This window comes from Schistocerca gregaria, chromosome 6, assembly GCF_023897955.1.
Source record: "Schistocerca gregaria isolate iqSchGreg1 chromosome 6, iqSchGreg1.2, whole genome shotgun sequence".
Classification (NCBI taxonomy): domain Eukaryota; kingdom Metazoa; phylum Arthropoda; class Insecta; order Orthoptera; family Acrididae; genus Schistocerca; species Schistocerca gregaria.
The window spans coordinates 12,035,937-12,053,805 of record NC_064925.1 but is presented as its reverse complement, the minus strand read 5'-3'; the positions used below and the strand labels follow the sequence as shown (position 1 = coordinate 12,053,805).

Below are 17,869 nucleotides of genomic sequence, written 5' to 3'. Positions count from 1 at the left end.
CATAATTCTTAGAGCCATTTGAACCATCTAAAGTGTGTAGCGGGCACTTTGCGCATGAGCAGGTCTACGGACGCGGAATCCGTTTTTCATCCCCTATTATGGCGACGTGGAAAGTTGGTTTTAGGTCCAGTTTTAGCCAGTAGAGAACCTGATGACGGTGCACTGTGCCGCCAAACCGGTAGCATTTGAATCAAGAGATTAAAAAACACTGCAGAATGTGTTTATATTAGTTCTTACATGGGAAGCGTTCTGACTGAATGATACTGAATGTCGCTGTTGGCTGCACCAGCAGGTGGTGATCGAGCGAAATTCTTCTCTGAACCATACAGTGGTAGTCTGTTGTATAGCGGTCGCTAACATGATCCATTTTTCTTGGCGGATGTGCGCTATTTATATGCACCTTGACCCGATGTGTTGTGACGTAGATACTTCAGGTGTCATGAAGCCACTCTGCTTTTGTCACAGAGGCGATGACGTTTCCACGTTTCCACTGAGCTACTATGGCTGCACTTGAACGACATGAATCGTTCAAATGGTAGCTGTGGCAAAAGGAAACTTTTAGAAGGGAAAAAGGCGTCATTGGTCCTTTTCGACAACTTACCGGGAATCAGCTAAATGACATCTTCCATAGCCACCGATACTTCGACAGGTACACACCGTCATCTCCAAGGTACAAAGGAAGGAAGAGAGCTCCATGCAAGGAAATTCAATACCTTTGTATGCAGGGCACACACACACACACACACACACACACACACACACACACACACACACACACACACACACAGCTTAAGCACTAGTTGCAACACAAAACGGAAAACAAAAAATGTCGGACATTGTAGATAGTAATGTTAATTACCGTCGGGTTCAAATGGTTCAAATGGCTCTGAGCACTATGGGACTTAACTGCTGTGGTCATCAGTCCCCTAGAACTTAGAACTAATTAAACCTAACTAACCTAAGGCCATCACACACATCCATGCCCGAGGCAGGATTCGAACCTGCGACCGTAGCAGTCGCGCGGTTCCGGACTGAAATTACCGTCGGGTACCGTAGCATTGACTCAGTCCCTTTGTTCTGCGACCAGGGAGAAAGCGGGACTCCACGCAAAATTTAAACAAAATCCTCCATCTATACTTGCAAAGTAACATGCAAACTTCAACTCAACTGCTCCCTGAAACACACTAACCCAGCAGCTGGAAGTGCATGCTAGCATCTCCGAGTTGTTATATTGCATAGAATGGCCACTGTTCTACAACAGCAGATATGCTCAGATATTGCGAGCGTGTTTCCCGATGATGCTCAATACACCTGTCCGCAGTCTTGATGGCTTGATCAATGTATGACACCCCACAGTGCCAAGCGGCACGATAGGCACTAGTCTTAAGGAAACTGTGGTTACTCGTCACATACCCTAAACCAGCCCTAATCTTACAAGTAAATCGAAAAACACTTTTAATATCATGGTTCCAGCAAAATATGACCACACCCTTTTGGAAATCTTGTCTGTGTAAAGCATAAAAATCCAAAGACTTCGGTATTACCTCGTTATTTTCACCGCTGACCTAACTGACGGTTGGTCGATACGGCAATGTGCATCTGAACCATCTTTCAAATAATTCAAATGAAGCTAGATTTTTGAAAGCCAGTTTTCAATTTTATTTTTATTTATTTAATTCACTTTTAACCTTTTTGCGCACGTTCACATACGGACGAATTTTACGTGCTAAATGTACTCCTAAATTTAGATTGACTTTAAAACTACAGTAATTCGACAAGGGATACAAATGGTGCCATTATTTGAGCGTTAATTTCAGCTCAATTAAAATATTTTGCAAAAAAGTGGTCGATTCGCACAATTTTCCTCCGCGGCATTGCCTGTTCGATACGCAAACCTCGCTTAGTGTGCTGTAACGTAGCTATGGTAAGGAAAATGTTAGACTGGCTATACAAATGGCCTCTGGTTCCGACCAAAGAAAAAATTCTTACCTCGCGTGCCTAGCTAGACTAGGAACGGAGCACCAAGATCTGCCCCCCGTCCCTAACACGCGATTCCCCTTGCGGCCTTTCCACACAAATTTATTGAAGGTTGCCTCTAGTGAATGATTGTATTTTGACTCACGGGAATGCTTAATAATAAGAACTGGATGATGGTTAAATAAAGGAGCAAATTGTCCCGCTCCTACTTTCAAGTTCCAAGAACCAGATTAAATGTCAAATTTAGAGGGCATCAAGGAAAGAAACTACACTAATTACAGTTTGCACAAAGGCAATTAAGCAGTCATTCTTCGCCGACCACACCCGCGAATGGGAATGGAAATAACTCTGATATGTGACACAATAGAAAATTCCCTCTGCTAAAAATTTCACAACTCTTTGCTAGGAGCGGTTGGTTAGGTTAGGTTAGTGTTGTTTAACGTCCCGTCGACAACGAGGTCATTAGAGACGGAGCGCAAGCTCTGGTTAGGGAAGGATGGGGAAGGATATCGGCCGTGCCTTTTCAAAGGAAACATCCCAGCATTTGCCTGAAATGATTTAGGGAAATCACGGAAAACGTAAATCAGGATAGCCGGAGACGGGATTGAACCGTCGTCCTCCCGAATGCGAGTCCAGTGTGCTAACCACTGCGCCACCTAGCTCGGTGGGAGCGGTTGTATATGTAAATGTGACCTATAACTTCAGTGCTGACTTGCATACCGATACCGTGCCTTTCACCAATGCTTCCCATAATGCTTCACCCAGAAGTTTATTCTCCGATCTCTTTCACACGAACAGAAGTCGCGTTAGAAATAACTGAGCACCCTGTCTGGAAATACGTCTTGTTCGCAATATAGCCCTTTTCTTCAGCTCTGGGAAGCGTATCTATCGCATAACGCACTTCCTGATTAGCTCATACTCAACTAATTAACTCGCCAAATATGTCACAAAAACGTAAACTGGTCATACTAACGAGTCTAAATCAACTCACACAAAATACTCAGTGTTCACCTCCTAATACTGTACTACCCTGCCAGCGGCTATCTGATTTGGTGAAGGCTGCCGGTCTTGCTTACGAGATGAAGACAGAGCTCACCATCTGCAGCATTGTTGACAGAACCGACTGCGGACCTTTGGTGCAGAGCCGGGTGGAGGGTCTGAATCAGAGGCTCAGACGGGTTTGCGACCGTATTGGCTGCAGATTCCTTGACTTGCGCCATAGGGTGGTGGGGTTTCGGGTTCCGCTGAATAGGTCAGGAGTTCACTACACTCAGCTGGCGGCTACACGGGTAGCGGAGGCTGTGTGGCGTGGACTGGGCGGTTTTTTAGGTTAGAAGGCCTCGGGAAAGTTCGGGATGGGCTGCAATGTCAAAGGGTGCATGGCAAATACAGGACGTGCTTGGATCAAGGAACAGTCGGAATTATAGTTGTAAATTGTTGTACTTGCTCTGGAAAAGTCCCTGAGTTTCAAGAGCTAATAGAAAGCACAGAAGCTGATATCGTTATAGGTACAGAAAGCTGGCTAAAGCCTGAAATAAGTTCTGCAGAAATTTTTACGAAGTCTCAGACGATGTTCAGGAAAGATAGATTAGGCAGAATTGGTGGTGGAGTGTTTGTGTCTGTCAGTAGTGGTTTATCTTGTAGTGAAGTCGAAGTAGATACTCCGTGCGAATTGGTGTGGGTGGAGGTTATACTTAACAGCCGAATTAAGTTAATAATTGGCTCCTTCTACCGACCCCCAGACTCCGATGATACAGTTGCGGAACAGTTCAGAGAAAGTTTGAGTCTCGTAACAAATAAATACCCCACTCATACGGTTATAGTTGGTGGGGACTTCACCCTACCCTCGGTATGTTGGCAAAAATACTTGTTCAAAACCGGTGGTAGGCAGAAAGCGTCTCCCGAGATTGTCCTAATTGCTTTCTCCGAAAATTATTTAGAGCAGTTAGTCCACGAACCCACGCGAATTGTAAATGGTTGCGAAAACACACTTGACCTCTTAGCCACAAACAATCCAGAGCTGATAGAGAGCATCATGACTGATACAGGGATTAGTGATCACAAGGTCGTTGTAGTTAGGCTCAATACCATTTCTTCCAAATCCATCAGAAACAAACGCAAAATAATTTTATTTAAAAAAGCGGATAAAGTGTCACTAGAAGCCTTCCTAAAAGACAATTTCCATTCCTTCCGAACTGACTATGCGAATGTAGATGAGATGTGGCTCAAATTCAAAGATATAGTAGCAACTGCAATTGAGAGATTCATACCTCATAAATTGGTAAGAGATGGAACGGATCCCCGTTGTACACAAAACAGGTCCGAACGCTGTTGCAGAGGCAACGGAAAAAGCTTGCGATGTTCAGCTAAAATTTAAAGACGCGCGAAATTTGGCACGTACTTCGATGCGAGATGCCGTTAATAGGTTCCACAACGAAACATTGTCTCGAAATTTGGTAGAAAATCCGAAGAAATTCTGGTCGTATGTAAAGTACACAAGCGGCAAGACGCAGTCAATACCTTCGCTGCGCAGTGCCGATGGTACTGTTATCGACGACTGTTCCGCTAAAGCGGAGTTATTGAACGCAGTTTTCCGAAATTCCTTCACCAGGGAAGACCAATAGAATATTCCAGAATTTGAAACACAAACATCTGCTAGCATGAGTTTCTTAGAAGTAGATACCTTAGGGGTTGCGAAGAAACTCAAATCGCTTGATACGGGCAAGTCTTCAGGTCCAGATTGTATACCGATTAGGTTCCTTTCAGATTACGCTGATACTATAGCTCCCTACTTAGCACTCATATACAACCGCTCGCTCACCGATAGATCTGTACCTACAGATTGGAAAATTGCGCAAGTCGCACCAGTGTTCAAGAACGGTAGTAGGAGTAATCCATTTAACTACAGACCTATATCATTGACGTCGTTTTGCAGTAGGGTTTTGGAGCATATACTGTATTCAAACATTATGAATCACCTCGAAGGGAACGATCTATTGACACGTAATCAGCACGGATTCAGAAAACATCGCTCTTGTGCAACGCAGCTAGCTATTTATTCGTACGAATTAATGGCCGCTATCGACAGGGGATCTCAAGTTGATTCCGTATTTCTAGATTTCCGGAAACCTTTTGACACCGTTCCTGACAAGCGACTTCTAATCAAGCTGCGGAGCTATGGGGTATCGTCTCAGTTGTGCGACTGGATTCGTGATTTCCTGTCAGGAAGGTCACAGTTCGTAGTAATAGACGGCAAATCATCGAGTAAAACTGAAGTGATATCAGGTGTTCCCCAGGGAAGCGTCCTGGGACCTCTGCTGTTCCTGATCTATATAAATGACCTGGGTGACAATCTGAGCAGTTCTCTTAGACTGCTCGCAGATGATGCTGTAATTTACCGTCTAGTAAGGTCATCCGAAGACCAGTATCAGTTGCAAAGCGATTTAGAAAAGATTGCTGTATAGTGTGTCAGGTGGCAGTTGACGCTGAATAACGAAAAGTGTGAGATGATCCACATGAGTTCCAAAAGAAATCCGTTGGAATTCGATTACTCGATAAATAGTACAATTCTCAAGGCTGTCAATTCAACTAAGTACCTGGGTGTTAAAATTACGAACAACTTCAGTTGGAAGGACCACATAGATAATATTGTCGGGAAGGCGAGCCAAAGGTTGCGTTTCATTGGCAGGACACTTAGAAGATGCAACAAGTCCACTAAAGAGACAGCTTACACTACACTCGTTCGTCCTCTGTTAGAATATTGCTGCGCAGTGTGGGATCCTTACCAGGTGGGATTGACGGAGGACATCGAGAGGGTGCAAAAAAGGGCAGCTCGTTTTGTATTAATAGGGGAGAGAGTGTGGCAGATATGATACGCGAATTGGGATGGAAGTCATTAAAGCATAGACGTTTTTCGTCGCGGCGAGACCTTTTTACGAAATTTCAGTCACCAACTTTCTCTTCCGAATGCGAAAAAATTTTGTTGATCCCAACCTACATAGGTAGGAATGATCATCAAAATAAAATAAGAGAAATCAGAGCTCGAACAGAAAGGTTTAGGTGTTCGTTTTTCCCGCTCGCTGCTCGGGAGTGGAATAGCAGAGAGATAGTATGATTGTGGTTCGTTGAACCCTCTGCCAAGCACTTAAATGTGAATTGCAGAGTAGTCATGTAGATGTAGATGTTCTTTTGTGCTTCAGTGCGGCAGTTGTGGCGTTATTCCAGGGAAGCCCACATCCACCTCTAGGGGCACTTTGAACGCTCTGGTTCCCAGGAAGACCTCTGGCCGAGTGAGAACTGAGATCACGGGTCAACTGCGCGGGCTATTAGCGCGTAATGTGCGCGCCACGGTACAGCATTTTTCTTCCTCAGTAACCCCTTTTCGCTGATATCCGATAAACTGAAAGCGGAATCTGTTTTCTACGAATGATCGCGCTTGCTACTTCGCAGAATTCGCCTTCCAGTGTGACACGCTCTAATTCACATCCGAAAAGTCCTATCGAAATCGGATCGTGACTTGGCAGAGGAAAATTGTATGGATCCACATATATTTATTGTACCATGATATATCGTCTCTCCTCTGTCCTTTATGAAGGGAAATTTATGACGCTGAGTCATATTCTGTATTGAATACGCGGAAGGACTATTTCCTCTTCAAATTACAGTTCATCGTAGTGCTTGCATGGTTGACAGAACGCTGAAAGCGGTCTGCTCTTTCTTTCATACTATTGTTATTCATAACTGTTTCTATGAGCATTTGCGTATCTCACAGAACATACACTCATGGAAATTGAAATAAGAACACCGTGAATTCATTGTCCCAGGAAGGGGAAACTTTATTGACACATTCCTGGGGTCAGATACATCACATGATCACACTGACAGAACCACAGGCACATAGACACAGGCAACAGAGCATGCACAATGTCAGCTCTAGTACAGTGTAGATCCAACTTTCGCAGCAATGCAGGCTGCTATTCTCCCATGGAGACGATCGTAGAGATGCTGGATGTAGCCCTGTGGAACGGCTTGCCATGCCATTTCCACCTGACGCCTCAGTTGGACCAGCGTTCGTGATGGACGTACAGACCGCGTGAGACGACGCTTCATCCAGTCGCAAACATGCTCAATGGGGGACAGATCCGGAGATCTTGCTGGCCAGGGTAGTTGATTTACACCTTCTAGAGCACGTTGGGTGGCACGGGATACATGTGGACGTGCATTGTCCTGTTGGAACAGCAAGTTCCCTTGATGGTTTAGGAATGGTAGAACGATGGGTTCGATGACGGTTTGGATGTACCGTGCACTATTCAGTGTCCCCTCGACGATCACCAAAGGTGTACGGCCAGTGTAGGAGATCGCTCCCCACACCATGATGCCGGGCGTTGGCCCTGTGTGCCTTGGTCGTATGCAGTCCTGATTGTGGCGCTCACCTGCACGGCGCCAAACACGCATACGACCATCATTGGCACCAAGGCAGAAGCGACTCTCATCGCTGAAGACGACACGTCTCCATTCGTCCCTCCATTCACGCCTGTCGCGACACCACTGGAGGCGGGCTGCACGATGTTGGGGCGTGAGCGGAAGACGGCCTAACGGTGTGCGGGACTGTAGCCCAGCTTCATGGAGACGGTTGCGAATGGTCCTCGCCGATACCCTAGGAGCAACAGTGTCCCTAATTTGCTGGGAAGTGGCGGTGTGGTCCCCTACGGCACTGCGTAGGATCCTACGGTCTTGGCGTGCATCCGTGCGTCGCTGCGGTCCGGTCCCAGGTCGACGGGCACGTGCACCTTCCACCGACCACTGGCGACAACATCGATGTACTGTGGAGACTTCACGCCCCACGTGTTGAGCAATTCGTCGGTATGTCCACCCGGCCTCCCGCGTGCCCACTATACGCCCTCGCTCAAAGTCTGTCAACTGCACATACGGTTCACGTCCACGCTGTCGCGGTATGCTACCAGTGTTAAAGACTGCGATGGAGCTCCGTATGCGACGGCAAACTGGCTGACACTGACGGCGGCGGTGCACAAATGCTGCGCAGCTAGCGCCATTCGACGGCCAACACCGCGGTTCCTGGTGTGTCCGCTGTGCCGTGCGTGTGATCATTGCCTGTACAGCCCTCTCGTAGTGTCCGGAGCAAGTATGGTGGGTCTGACACACCGGTGTCAATGTGTTCTTTTTTCCATTTCCAGGAGTGTATCATCAATCGTCAGTCTGCTGGAGTAGTATGCTAGAGTGGCTGAGAACCACAAAGGCATGTCTTAAGCAAGCTGGTTTAACTCTGAGCGTAGGCAGCCGCTGGTATTGCTTGGTGTCTTGAAGCGGTTAGCGAAGCCCCGCAGGGCTGGTGGACACTCTTCGATTCCTCCCGCCGCCGTGAAGACGCTTGGGTTTTCCTGCTTGCTAGGCTGTTCAGTATAGACCAGGGCTTCACAGCTCGCTAATTTTGAGCGCCACTCCTCGTTCCTGCACACGCTCGTGCTCACAATCAGAGCAGTTGCTGCGTATTGCTCCGTGCGATCGAGGAGACATCCCAGGCGAAGCACCAACTGTGAAGTACAGGATGGTCAAGTTTGACAGTAGTGCCATGTGGTAGTTGCTAAGGAGAGTCGGCATTGTGTAACACCGACAAACTTCCCGCTTTTCAGGCCACATTACGAGCAATCTTACCATTTTACACAAAAATATGGATTCAATAAAAGTTTAGTGTTTCGTAAGACGCTGGAAATTTTCAGGAAGTTGGAATTACAAAAGCGTTATATATCTTACCAAGTCAAGAAAACGGAAAATGTGAGGGAGCTGAGCAATATAGGAATTTTTAAAACTTAAAAGGAAGCTCTCTGGAGGAAGAAGAAGAATAAAACAAGTAAATGTGCCGTTCCGATGAGCAACAAATTTGCAGTAATTTTACCAGCACTTGCAACCTCTCAAGCATGACAATTTAAGAAAAAAATACTTGACAACTCCATCAGACTGTTTGTGTCCACTTCAGGTAGAATAATTTTGCGAGTTACCGTCGTGAAACACGCCAATCATGCATCCCACACAGATACAGAAGATGTACGTTTGGCGTGCAGTTTATTTGGTCGTGCTTCTTCAGAAGCCTTGATCACGTTGCGAAAAAATCACGATGTGCAGTAAACCGATCTGCACCTTGAAGTAACTGACGTATAATGCGACAAGGAATATAAAGACCTTCCAGATTTCTGCATTTCCCTCATAATCGATATATTCGTTTACACATGTCTCCACACGTCACCTGATACTGTGATGATGGAGGAAACACAGTGCTCGCGCCGGCCGCGGTGGTCTAGCGGTTCTAGGCGCTCAGTCCGGAACCGCGCGACTGCTACGGTCGCAGGTTCGAATCCTGCCACGCGCATGGATGTGTGTGATGTCCTTAGGTTAGTTAGGTTTAAGTAGTTCTAAGTTCTAGGGGACTGGTGGCTTCAGAAGTTAAGTCCCATAGTGCTCAGAGCCATTTGAACCACAGTGCTCACTGCTTGCAGGACTTTTTTCACCGTGTGTTCACGGAGCACGTTTGCTGTGAAGCAAACACAGAGGGACAGTTATTGAATTAAACTCTTCTGCATATGTACAGCCGCATCACAATATATTTAACGTAGTTTCATCCATGTTGAGGCGTCCTTCCTCACGGTGTAGAGTATTTTAGTAATCTACAGTTTTAAGTATTTACAGAATACACACAAGGATTTTAATGGCAAGTCGTTACATTTATAGGCCAGCTCCTAGTCTCTGCATCAACTCTTCCTGCTTTCGTAACAACTTTGTGTCACTCTGTTGCGTTATGGTTTCTTTGAAGTGCTGTTTCAATGCGCTGGCTTAAACTATTGTAGCCGCGTGGATGTAACAACGTATCAGTTAAATGGGAGTCCTTCCAGCTAAATAATAATAATGTGTCAGCATCTGCCCTGCGGGAGGTACTTCATTGAGTCAGTTGCAGCTGCACGGACTCTATTGCTTTGTTGAACAACCTAACAGCAATAGCCATAGCGATCGCATATTGTTTGTCATTGCAATTTACCAATTTCCCCTTCAGTCGCAAAAGAGAACTCACACTTATCCTGGCAAGTGCAACGAAGTGCCCACCGGAAGTTCAAATGGCCCTGAGCGCTATGGAACTTAAAATCTGAGGTCATCAGTTCCCTAGAACTTAGAACTCCTCACATCTAAGGACATCAGACACATCCATGTCCGAGGCAGGATTACAACCTGCGACCGAAGCGGCCCACGAAAGTCAGTCACTACATTAAACTTTAACCTGTGAATTCATTAGATACAACGAACCTTCATTGTAACAACGACATCTGATCCATAAGTGAACAGTAACGCGATATGACTGACTTTTACCGTACATGGTGTAACGACCAGGAACTTCCCCACAACGCGACGGAATTCTGAATTAGGGATTCAAAATAATATAAACCAAGATAACTTGAAACCGTCACCTTTCCAACGTAACACGTCTAGCCACTTCCTTTATGTGTCGATCTACCACTACTTGTAGGAATAATTTATGTAACCGCGATTGAGATTGTGTGATAGCCGACATCTTTGTCTCCGCAGATATGTGCTTAAAGTTCGTTATCCATGCACTGCTACCGTGTTAGTTGAAAATTTCACTCAAAAATTGAGTAATATCTCTGCTGAAGGCAAATGATCTTCTTTCTTCTTGAATCAAAATGAAAAATAATGTGACCGAGGTTCTTAAGTGATCAAACGTAAGTATAAAATCAGATAACAGTGTAGGAGAGAAGATAATTAAGTGAACACTGAATCAGCTTGTTTGTATATTTTATGCCGAGAAAGGATACAAATCCCCTATTTTACATAAAATTGGTCTTCAATGGGCCACGTGACTTGACTTGGCCACACAGAATAGCCTGAAAAATAGTCCTATATTCGCGACAACACCCATAATAATATTAGACAGTCAATACAGTGAAGAAGCAATGGAATAAACTAGTCACAGATTCAGATGAACGAATACAAAACTGATATTGATCCCCATGTTTTCCAATGAAGCTGTGAAACAGCACAAAGATACTAACCTTACTCACCTGAAATTCAGTTCCAGTGTATCTTGCTTGAATGAATCTGAAAAGCCACGTAATATATAATTACACCAAGGCTGCGCAAGAGAGCAAACATCTGCCCAACATCGAGAATGACGTCATTTCAATGTACCTACTTCAGAATCACAAGATACGTACAGGGTGACAATTAATTAACAATACGTAGTTAAGTTATCATAACTTCTGACCAGTTTGCGTTAGGACATTCAAACTGCACGGTTAGCCGCGGGGCATGATGGGAATATGGTGTGGTTTAGCAACGAAACCGACTTGCATTTGGATCGGTTCATCAGTAAGCAAAACTGGAGCATTTGGGGGACTGAGAATGCGCATTTCACGTTCGAGAAGTCTCTTCATCCTCAACGAGTGACTACGTGGTGTGCAGTGTCCAGTCACGGAATAATCGGTGCGATATTCCTTGATGGCACGGTGACTACCGAACGGTACGAGAAGATTTTGGAAGATCATTTTATCCCCGTTATCCAAAGTGATCCTGATTTGGAGAAGATGTGGTTCATGCAAGATGTCGTTCGACCCCATCGATGCAGGAGAGTGTTTGATGTCCTGGAGAAGTACTTTGGAGAGGATATTCTGACAATTGGGCACCCAGAGGCCACTGGCATCGCCTCGCTTGGCAGCCATATTCTCCAGATCTGACGAATGCGACTCCTTTTTGCGGAGCTATATTAAAGACAGAGTGTACATTAATAACAGAATCTATGTTCCGGCACTTCAGCGGGTGATGCAGAATTTCGCTATTCGTCTGCGCCACAACATCACCAATGATGGCAGGCATATCGAACACGTCATAACTCAAATCCGAATATCTGTAGTGACGTTTACATATTGAATAAAGTGTGTACATTCAGTAGTTTGTAACTAATTTACGTGTTTTGCATAACAAACAAGATCTGTATGGGTATGTTTACGAAAACTACGACGTTTACGAGTTTGGCTGTCTCGGTGTCTGCATGTAGCGCTTGCTGAATGAGACCTTGTACTCAGGATAACTGCAGTAGACTGTGTTACCGGATGTCTGTGATACTGTACTGTACACAAGTAAGAAGTACGCACAGTAGGAACGTGGTAAGTTCCTATGGGACCAGACTGATAAGGTCATCGGTCCCTAGGCTTACACACTACTTACTCTAATTTAAACTAACGTACACTGACGGCAACACACACACCCATGCCGCAGGGAGGACTCGAATCTCCGATGGACGGAGCCGCCCAAAAAGTGGCAAGGTGCCTTAGACTGCAAGGCTACCCCAGGGGCAGCAAAGGTCGCCAAGTACAACATTGTGTAGTGTAATACAGCAGCAACTTTCGCCAAGTCACAGCGAGCGGCCGTGGAGGACGAAGGAGCCAGATAAATGGGGTGCAGTCATTCTGCAAACACACAGCGCAAAGCCGGGCCGTCGTCCTCGCCTCGCTCCAGAAGGGACATGATGCGAAGGGCCCATCTGACATCGAGAAGCGTGCCGAGAGATGATGGACACCTGCAGCCCCTTAGGACGGAACGCCAAAAATGTACGTGCGAAAGCGTCTGAGTTCTTCTGGCCCTGCGGCAGTCATTTTACCAGCCTTCCAAAACATGGATTTGCCGACAATTCCAGCATTCCACGGGCACAGGGAGGAGCGTGCAAAAACCCTAGGGGATCGGCGCAGGGAGGCGTGTGAAAGAAGCAAACATACTTAAGAAGATTTTTCCTTGAAAGTGAGAACATTCCTTATAAACAACGCACGCTGGCGGATTTTCAGACGGAGCCCACTGTCCATAGCTCATGTAGAGAGAGTGGTCATAAAGAAGTGTGGTGTAGCTGCTCTCCCAACAGCCTTGGAATGCAAGAAAACATTTTAAGAATGTGAAATCGAGAGAAAGATGCCAATTCACGAGGCAGACGCCAGCCCACACCCGATAGAAATTTCCCACCCAGCACGGAAAGTCTAATATTTCTGGCTTAGTCAGCCATCATATTAGGCTCCAAGAAGCTGTTCCCAGAGCAGTGGAGATGTAAGAAGTATATAGATGACGAAATGTGGTGTGAGGTACCTGTGACAGATGTTAGATTCGGTACCATTCCCGTGAGAATGACCGCCTGCATAATGCTACTGCTCTGTGATTGGTTGCTGTGTTCGGAGCAAGAACGCCAAAACGTTAAAGTACAGTTATTATTATTAGTTGAACTACTCATTGGAATGACTTCAATTTTTAATGTAAATATCTCTCAACAGCTGACTATCAATCAGTCATTTTTAATTATTAAAAACAATTTAAATCAAAAACAATAGACTGACGAAATTGCAGACGAAGCACATTGGAAGCGTTCGGGTCACGCCGTTTCTAGGATGGCGCACGAAGTGTTTCGGGCTGTTCGTCACTCTGGATTAGGCAGACAAGAAGAACAGACATGTTGTCTGTCGTAGGATGTGTTTCCAATTTTTATTTAAGTTCCTGTTCATCACTCTGGATTAGGCAGTCGAGATGTACAGTCACAGTGTCTGTGGCAGGATGTGTTTGCCAGTATTGAGTATTAAAAAATTCACTTCGGTAGTCATGAGGCACAAATAGTGTAAAGCGGCATTTTCGAAAATATTGTGTTTGATCATGTACTTTGTTGTATCAAAAAGGTGTTGTGTTAAGATCATGTAGGCTTCTCGTGTGGCTATATTAAAATAAGCGAGTGGCATCCCAAAAAAAGTGGTACATTATTTCAGAACAGAACCTCGCTAAAAGTCAGTTTCAGCCTCAAGATACAGAACCTACGACCCGCGTGCTGTTTTCTGCGCTCGGGACATCAACTTGAAGACAGCAGGTTGGTGAACTGTAACAGAACCTTCGTATTCCACACAGTGCAGTGGAAACAACTAGGCGCGTTACGCGTACTGCATGCACAGAACAAATGTTCTCACTGACACGTCATCTGCAGTAAAGCAGAGGAGGTAAAGGAGGATGATCGTTATTAACACCAACGATCAATTCATTCTTCCTTTCTTGCCGTAAAAGGCGTGGCAATGAAACGGCGATCTGTCATTGGGCTACATTGAAAACTTCGTCCTCCAATGACAACGCCGAAAGGAATAATATTTCGAAGAGGAGTTGAGCTGAGAGGTGGATGAGAAGCGAAAAAGGGGAGTCATGGAAATGCAGAAGCGAGACGACATGGGCGTTCTTCCACACAGCGCGAACATTCGCCTTCCGACGCCGTGATAGCACAGCTCCGACAAAGCAACCGACGACGGGCAGACTACACAGAGATCGTACCAGGGACCAGCCGCAAAGCCACGATTGCTAATGAGGGCAGCCAACCCGTGCAGCACATCTCCGACGCGACGCACCGCACCGACGCTACGCCTGTCGCCGTCAGCAGCATACAACGAACGAAAAAGAAGAATTGTGAGACGATTCGTTCCCTCCTCCTTCCCTTTAATAACTGAGTCATGTCGGCCCAGAGATTTATAATTTTGTTTTCTTTTGTGTAAGCAGCATGAAAAGAAGTACATTTCTTTCATGTTTTGATTATATAAGCAAGCTTTTATATTCATTCATGAACCCCTATCTTTGTACCCTTTGTGTTTGATTTGATTTAATTTCTCGAATTCACTACAGTTTAGCCCCAACATGGGGCGATCGGTATCTGACGTCACAACATAATTTCAAGTACAGTGTTTTAAGAACTGTGAGAATGGTTTATTCTAACTCTGAAAAAGCAGAGATGATACCCATCTATGGCGAGTGTAGACAAAATGCTGCTGCAGCCTGCAGGTTGTATGCAGAGGGTACCCGGACAGAGATCATCCAACACGCCGCACATTTCAAAAACATCTACAAACAATTGTATGCAACAGGTATGGTCGTAGCACGCAAACAGGTCCGTAACAAACCCAATACAGGAGAAGCAGGTGCAGTTGGTGTGTCAACTTCTGTTGCCGTGAACTCACACATGAGTTCACGTGACATCGCTAGAGGCAGTGTAATGAGCCAAAGTAGTGTAATGCGCGTGCTTCATCGTCACATATTTCATACGTATCAAGTGTCGCTGCATCAGCAATTACATGGAGGTGACTTTAATAATCGAGTGAATTTCTGTAATTGGGCATTAACAGAGAATGCGCTGCAGTTCTGTTTACCGATGAAGCAGGTGTCACAAATCACGGTGCAGTTGTAAGTAGACTGTTTAGGTTTTTATGTTGGTAACGCCACGTAGCGCTCTGTATGAAAATCGCTGGCTGTGCTGTGTGAAGTCTGTGGCTGGTTTTCATTGTTGTTTGCTACTGTAGTGTTGGGCAGTTGGCTGTTAACAGTGCGTAGCGTTGCGAAGTTGGAGGTGAGCCTCCAGCAGTGGTGGATGTGGGGAGAGAGATGGCGGTGTTTTGAGAGCGGATGATGTGGACGTGTGTCTATCAAAAAGAGTAAATTTGTAAGACTGGATGTCATGAACTGATCTACATATTATGACTTTTGAACACTATTAATGTAAATACATTGTTTGTTCTCCATCCAAATCTTTCATTTGCTAACTATGCCTATCAGTAGTTAGTGCCTTCAGTAGATAGAATCCTTTATTTAGCTGGCAGTATTGGCGCTCGATGTGTTGCAGTAGTTCGAGTAACGAAGATTTTTGTGAGGTAAGTGATTCATGTAAGGTATAGCTTATTGTTAGTCACGGCCATTCTTTTGTATGGCGTTGCGCTAAAAATATTGTGTCGGTTTAGTGATGATCAGAATAAGTAAAGAGAGAAATGTCTGAGTACGTTCAGTTTTGCTCAGCTTTTTGAAAATCAAATAACGTAAGGGGTTTGCCAGAAAAGTAATTTATAATTTTTTCTATGAGGAGGTTTCACAGTGAATTTACGAAACATGCATTACTGGTCCGTGGACAATCTCGCTGGTATCGACAGTTAGAGCGACAGCGACCTTGCAATGTAAATATATGGTGTGGAGTAATTGGCGGCCGTCTCATTGGTCCTCACTTTATTGAAGGCACCCAAAGAGCTGCAAAATACATTGAGTTTCTACAAAATGATGTGCCAACATTGCTAGAAAATGTTCCGCTGGAAACGCGTAGACGTGTGTGGTATCAACATGATGGTGCTCCTGCACATTCTGCGATGAATATTAGGATGAACCTTGACAGAATGTTCGACGGGCGTTTCATAGAACGTGACGGACGCATAAATTGACCAGACCGTTCTCCTGATCTTACACCTTTAGACTTCTTTCTGTGGAGTACGTCAAAGGAGAACGTGTACCGTGATGTGCCTGCAACCCCAGATGACGTAACGTGCTGTTCATGTGCCTCCTGTACATATGCCACAACACTCTTCTTTTTGTATCCCTAATCAATACGGTTCTCTTCGATACACACGACTGAACTTCTGAGGAGACATTCTAGCATCAACTTTACGTTACAAATCACTCTAGATGTAATTAACATTTTACAGTGTAAGAAACGGCACTGATTAAGTGTTTGTTTCTATTTTCAGTTATGCTAAAAATAGTAACAGGTTTCCAATTAAGAAAACATAATTATCTCTTGAAAATCATATTTCCGTGCATTTCCCAGTGGTTTTTGTATTAACCAATTACACCAGCCCCTCTCCTCACTTTCGGTCTGCAGAATCTGTTATTCACTGTTTGTTGCGATTTGGGAGGTGTTAGGTAACACACCCTGTATACAGTAGAAGGAAGAAAAATCTTGTGTCATGCTGATGTGTTACAGCATGCTGATAGAAAAACGAAGTGAAATGTGGCTATTACAGAAAAACAGCATGCACATCAACGTCGTTTCGATGATCTTATTAAATAGGTACCAAAATAAATGAAGTAGACAGTTCACCTGATTTAAGTAACAAAATGAGACGTGACCTGTGTTTATGGCTGCAGTTATCTCTCGTTAATTTATACGTGACGAGAAATGCTTTCGGTTTAATTGTTCAGTAAAGTTAGATCTCTAATTTCTATTGCTCTTCCTAGGAGGACGTAGTTGCAGTTAACTACCGAGTTATGACTAATCCATATCACCCGTAGCGGAAGAGAAGTAGCATAATTTTAATAGCGGTTAGCATGCAAATGGAGTCCCGGGACGCTCATAATAACCTCTTAAAGTGCTAACTTGACGGTAAATATAAGTTTTTAAAGCGAGCAGGGAGATTAATGAGCAATTATAACTGCAGCTTAAAGTAACAAAGAGTCTTGTTACCTTTTTCTTAGCAGAAAAGACTATGTAATTTCTACATTTTCTAGTTCGAGCGCATATGTTATTCAAAATTTTTAGCAAATTATTTGTTAATAAAGACGGAAACATAAACGAAGGTTTTTTTTGTAAATTCTGAAATCAAGGAAATTATGTACGACTATTTCTTCTTTTCCTTCTTCTGCCAATCCAGCACCTGGGCTTCCAGCACCCCTTGTTCAAATATGGTTGTTTCCACTACTTCTTGAGTGATACTCGGAGATGACATACGCAATATATGCTTTTTCCGGTCCTTCTTTTGTTGGATCATTTTTTCTGTTATTGGCTCTGCTTCCATCCTTATTCCTTATTCTGACTTCTCTTGTGCATCTTTTCACAAATCTAAGGAACTTCGTTTCCGATGTTTCAAGTTGTCTTAGGTATTTTGAAGTTAATCTTCAATTTCCTGCTCCATGTAGTAGTATAGGTACTGTCATGAATTTATAAAATACGTTTGGGTTTCTCTTCTCGTTTTAACTTTCAACGTTCTTCGTATCGTGGCACATATATGTCGATAGGCGTTAATTTTCTTATATTTGTCTTTCTCTTTTTCAAACG

The 17,869-nt window shown here is 44.5% G+C and overlaps 1 protein-coding gene and 1 non-coding gene across 2 annotated transcripts in view; both read right to left on the bottom strand.

Moving 5' to 3' along the window:
• Positions 1-17,869, bottom strand: part of LOC126278604 (uncharacterized) — a 1,236,374-nt gene that overhangs the window by 345,372 nt on the left and 873,133 nt on the right. The gene's annotated exons all lie outside the window — the stretch shown is intronic.
• Trnaa-cgc (transfer RNA alanine (anticodon CGC)) lies at positions 2,567-2,639 on the bottom strand. The gene has a single exon. It is a non-coding gene; the product is annotated as a tRNA-Ala (tRNA).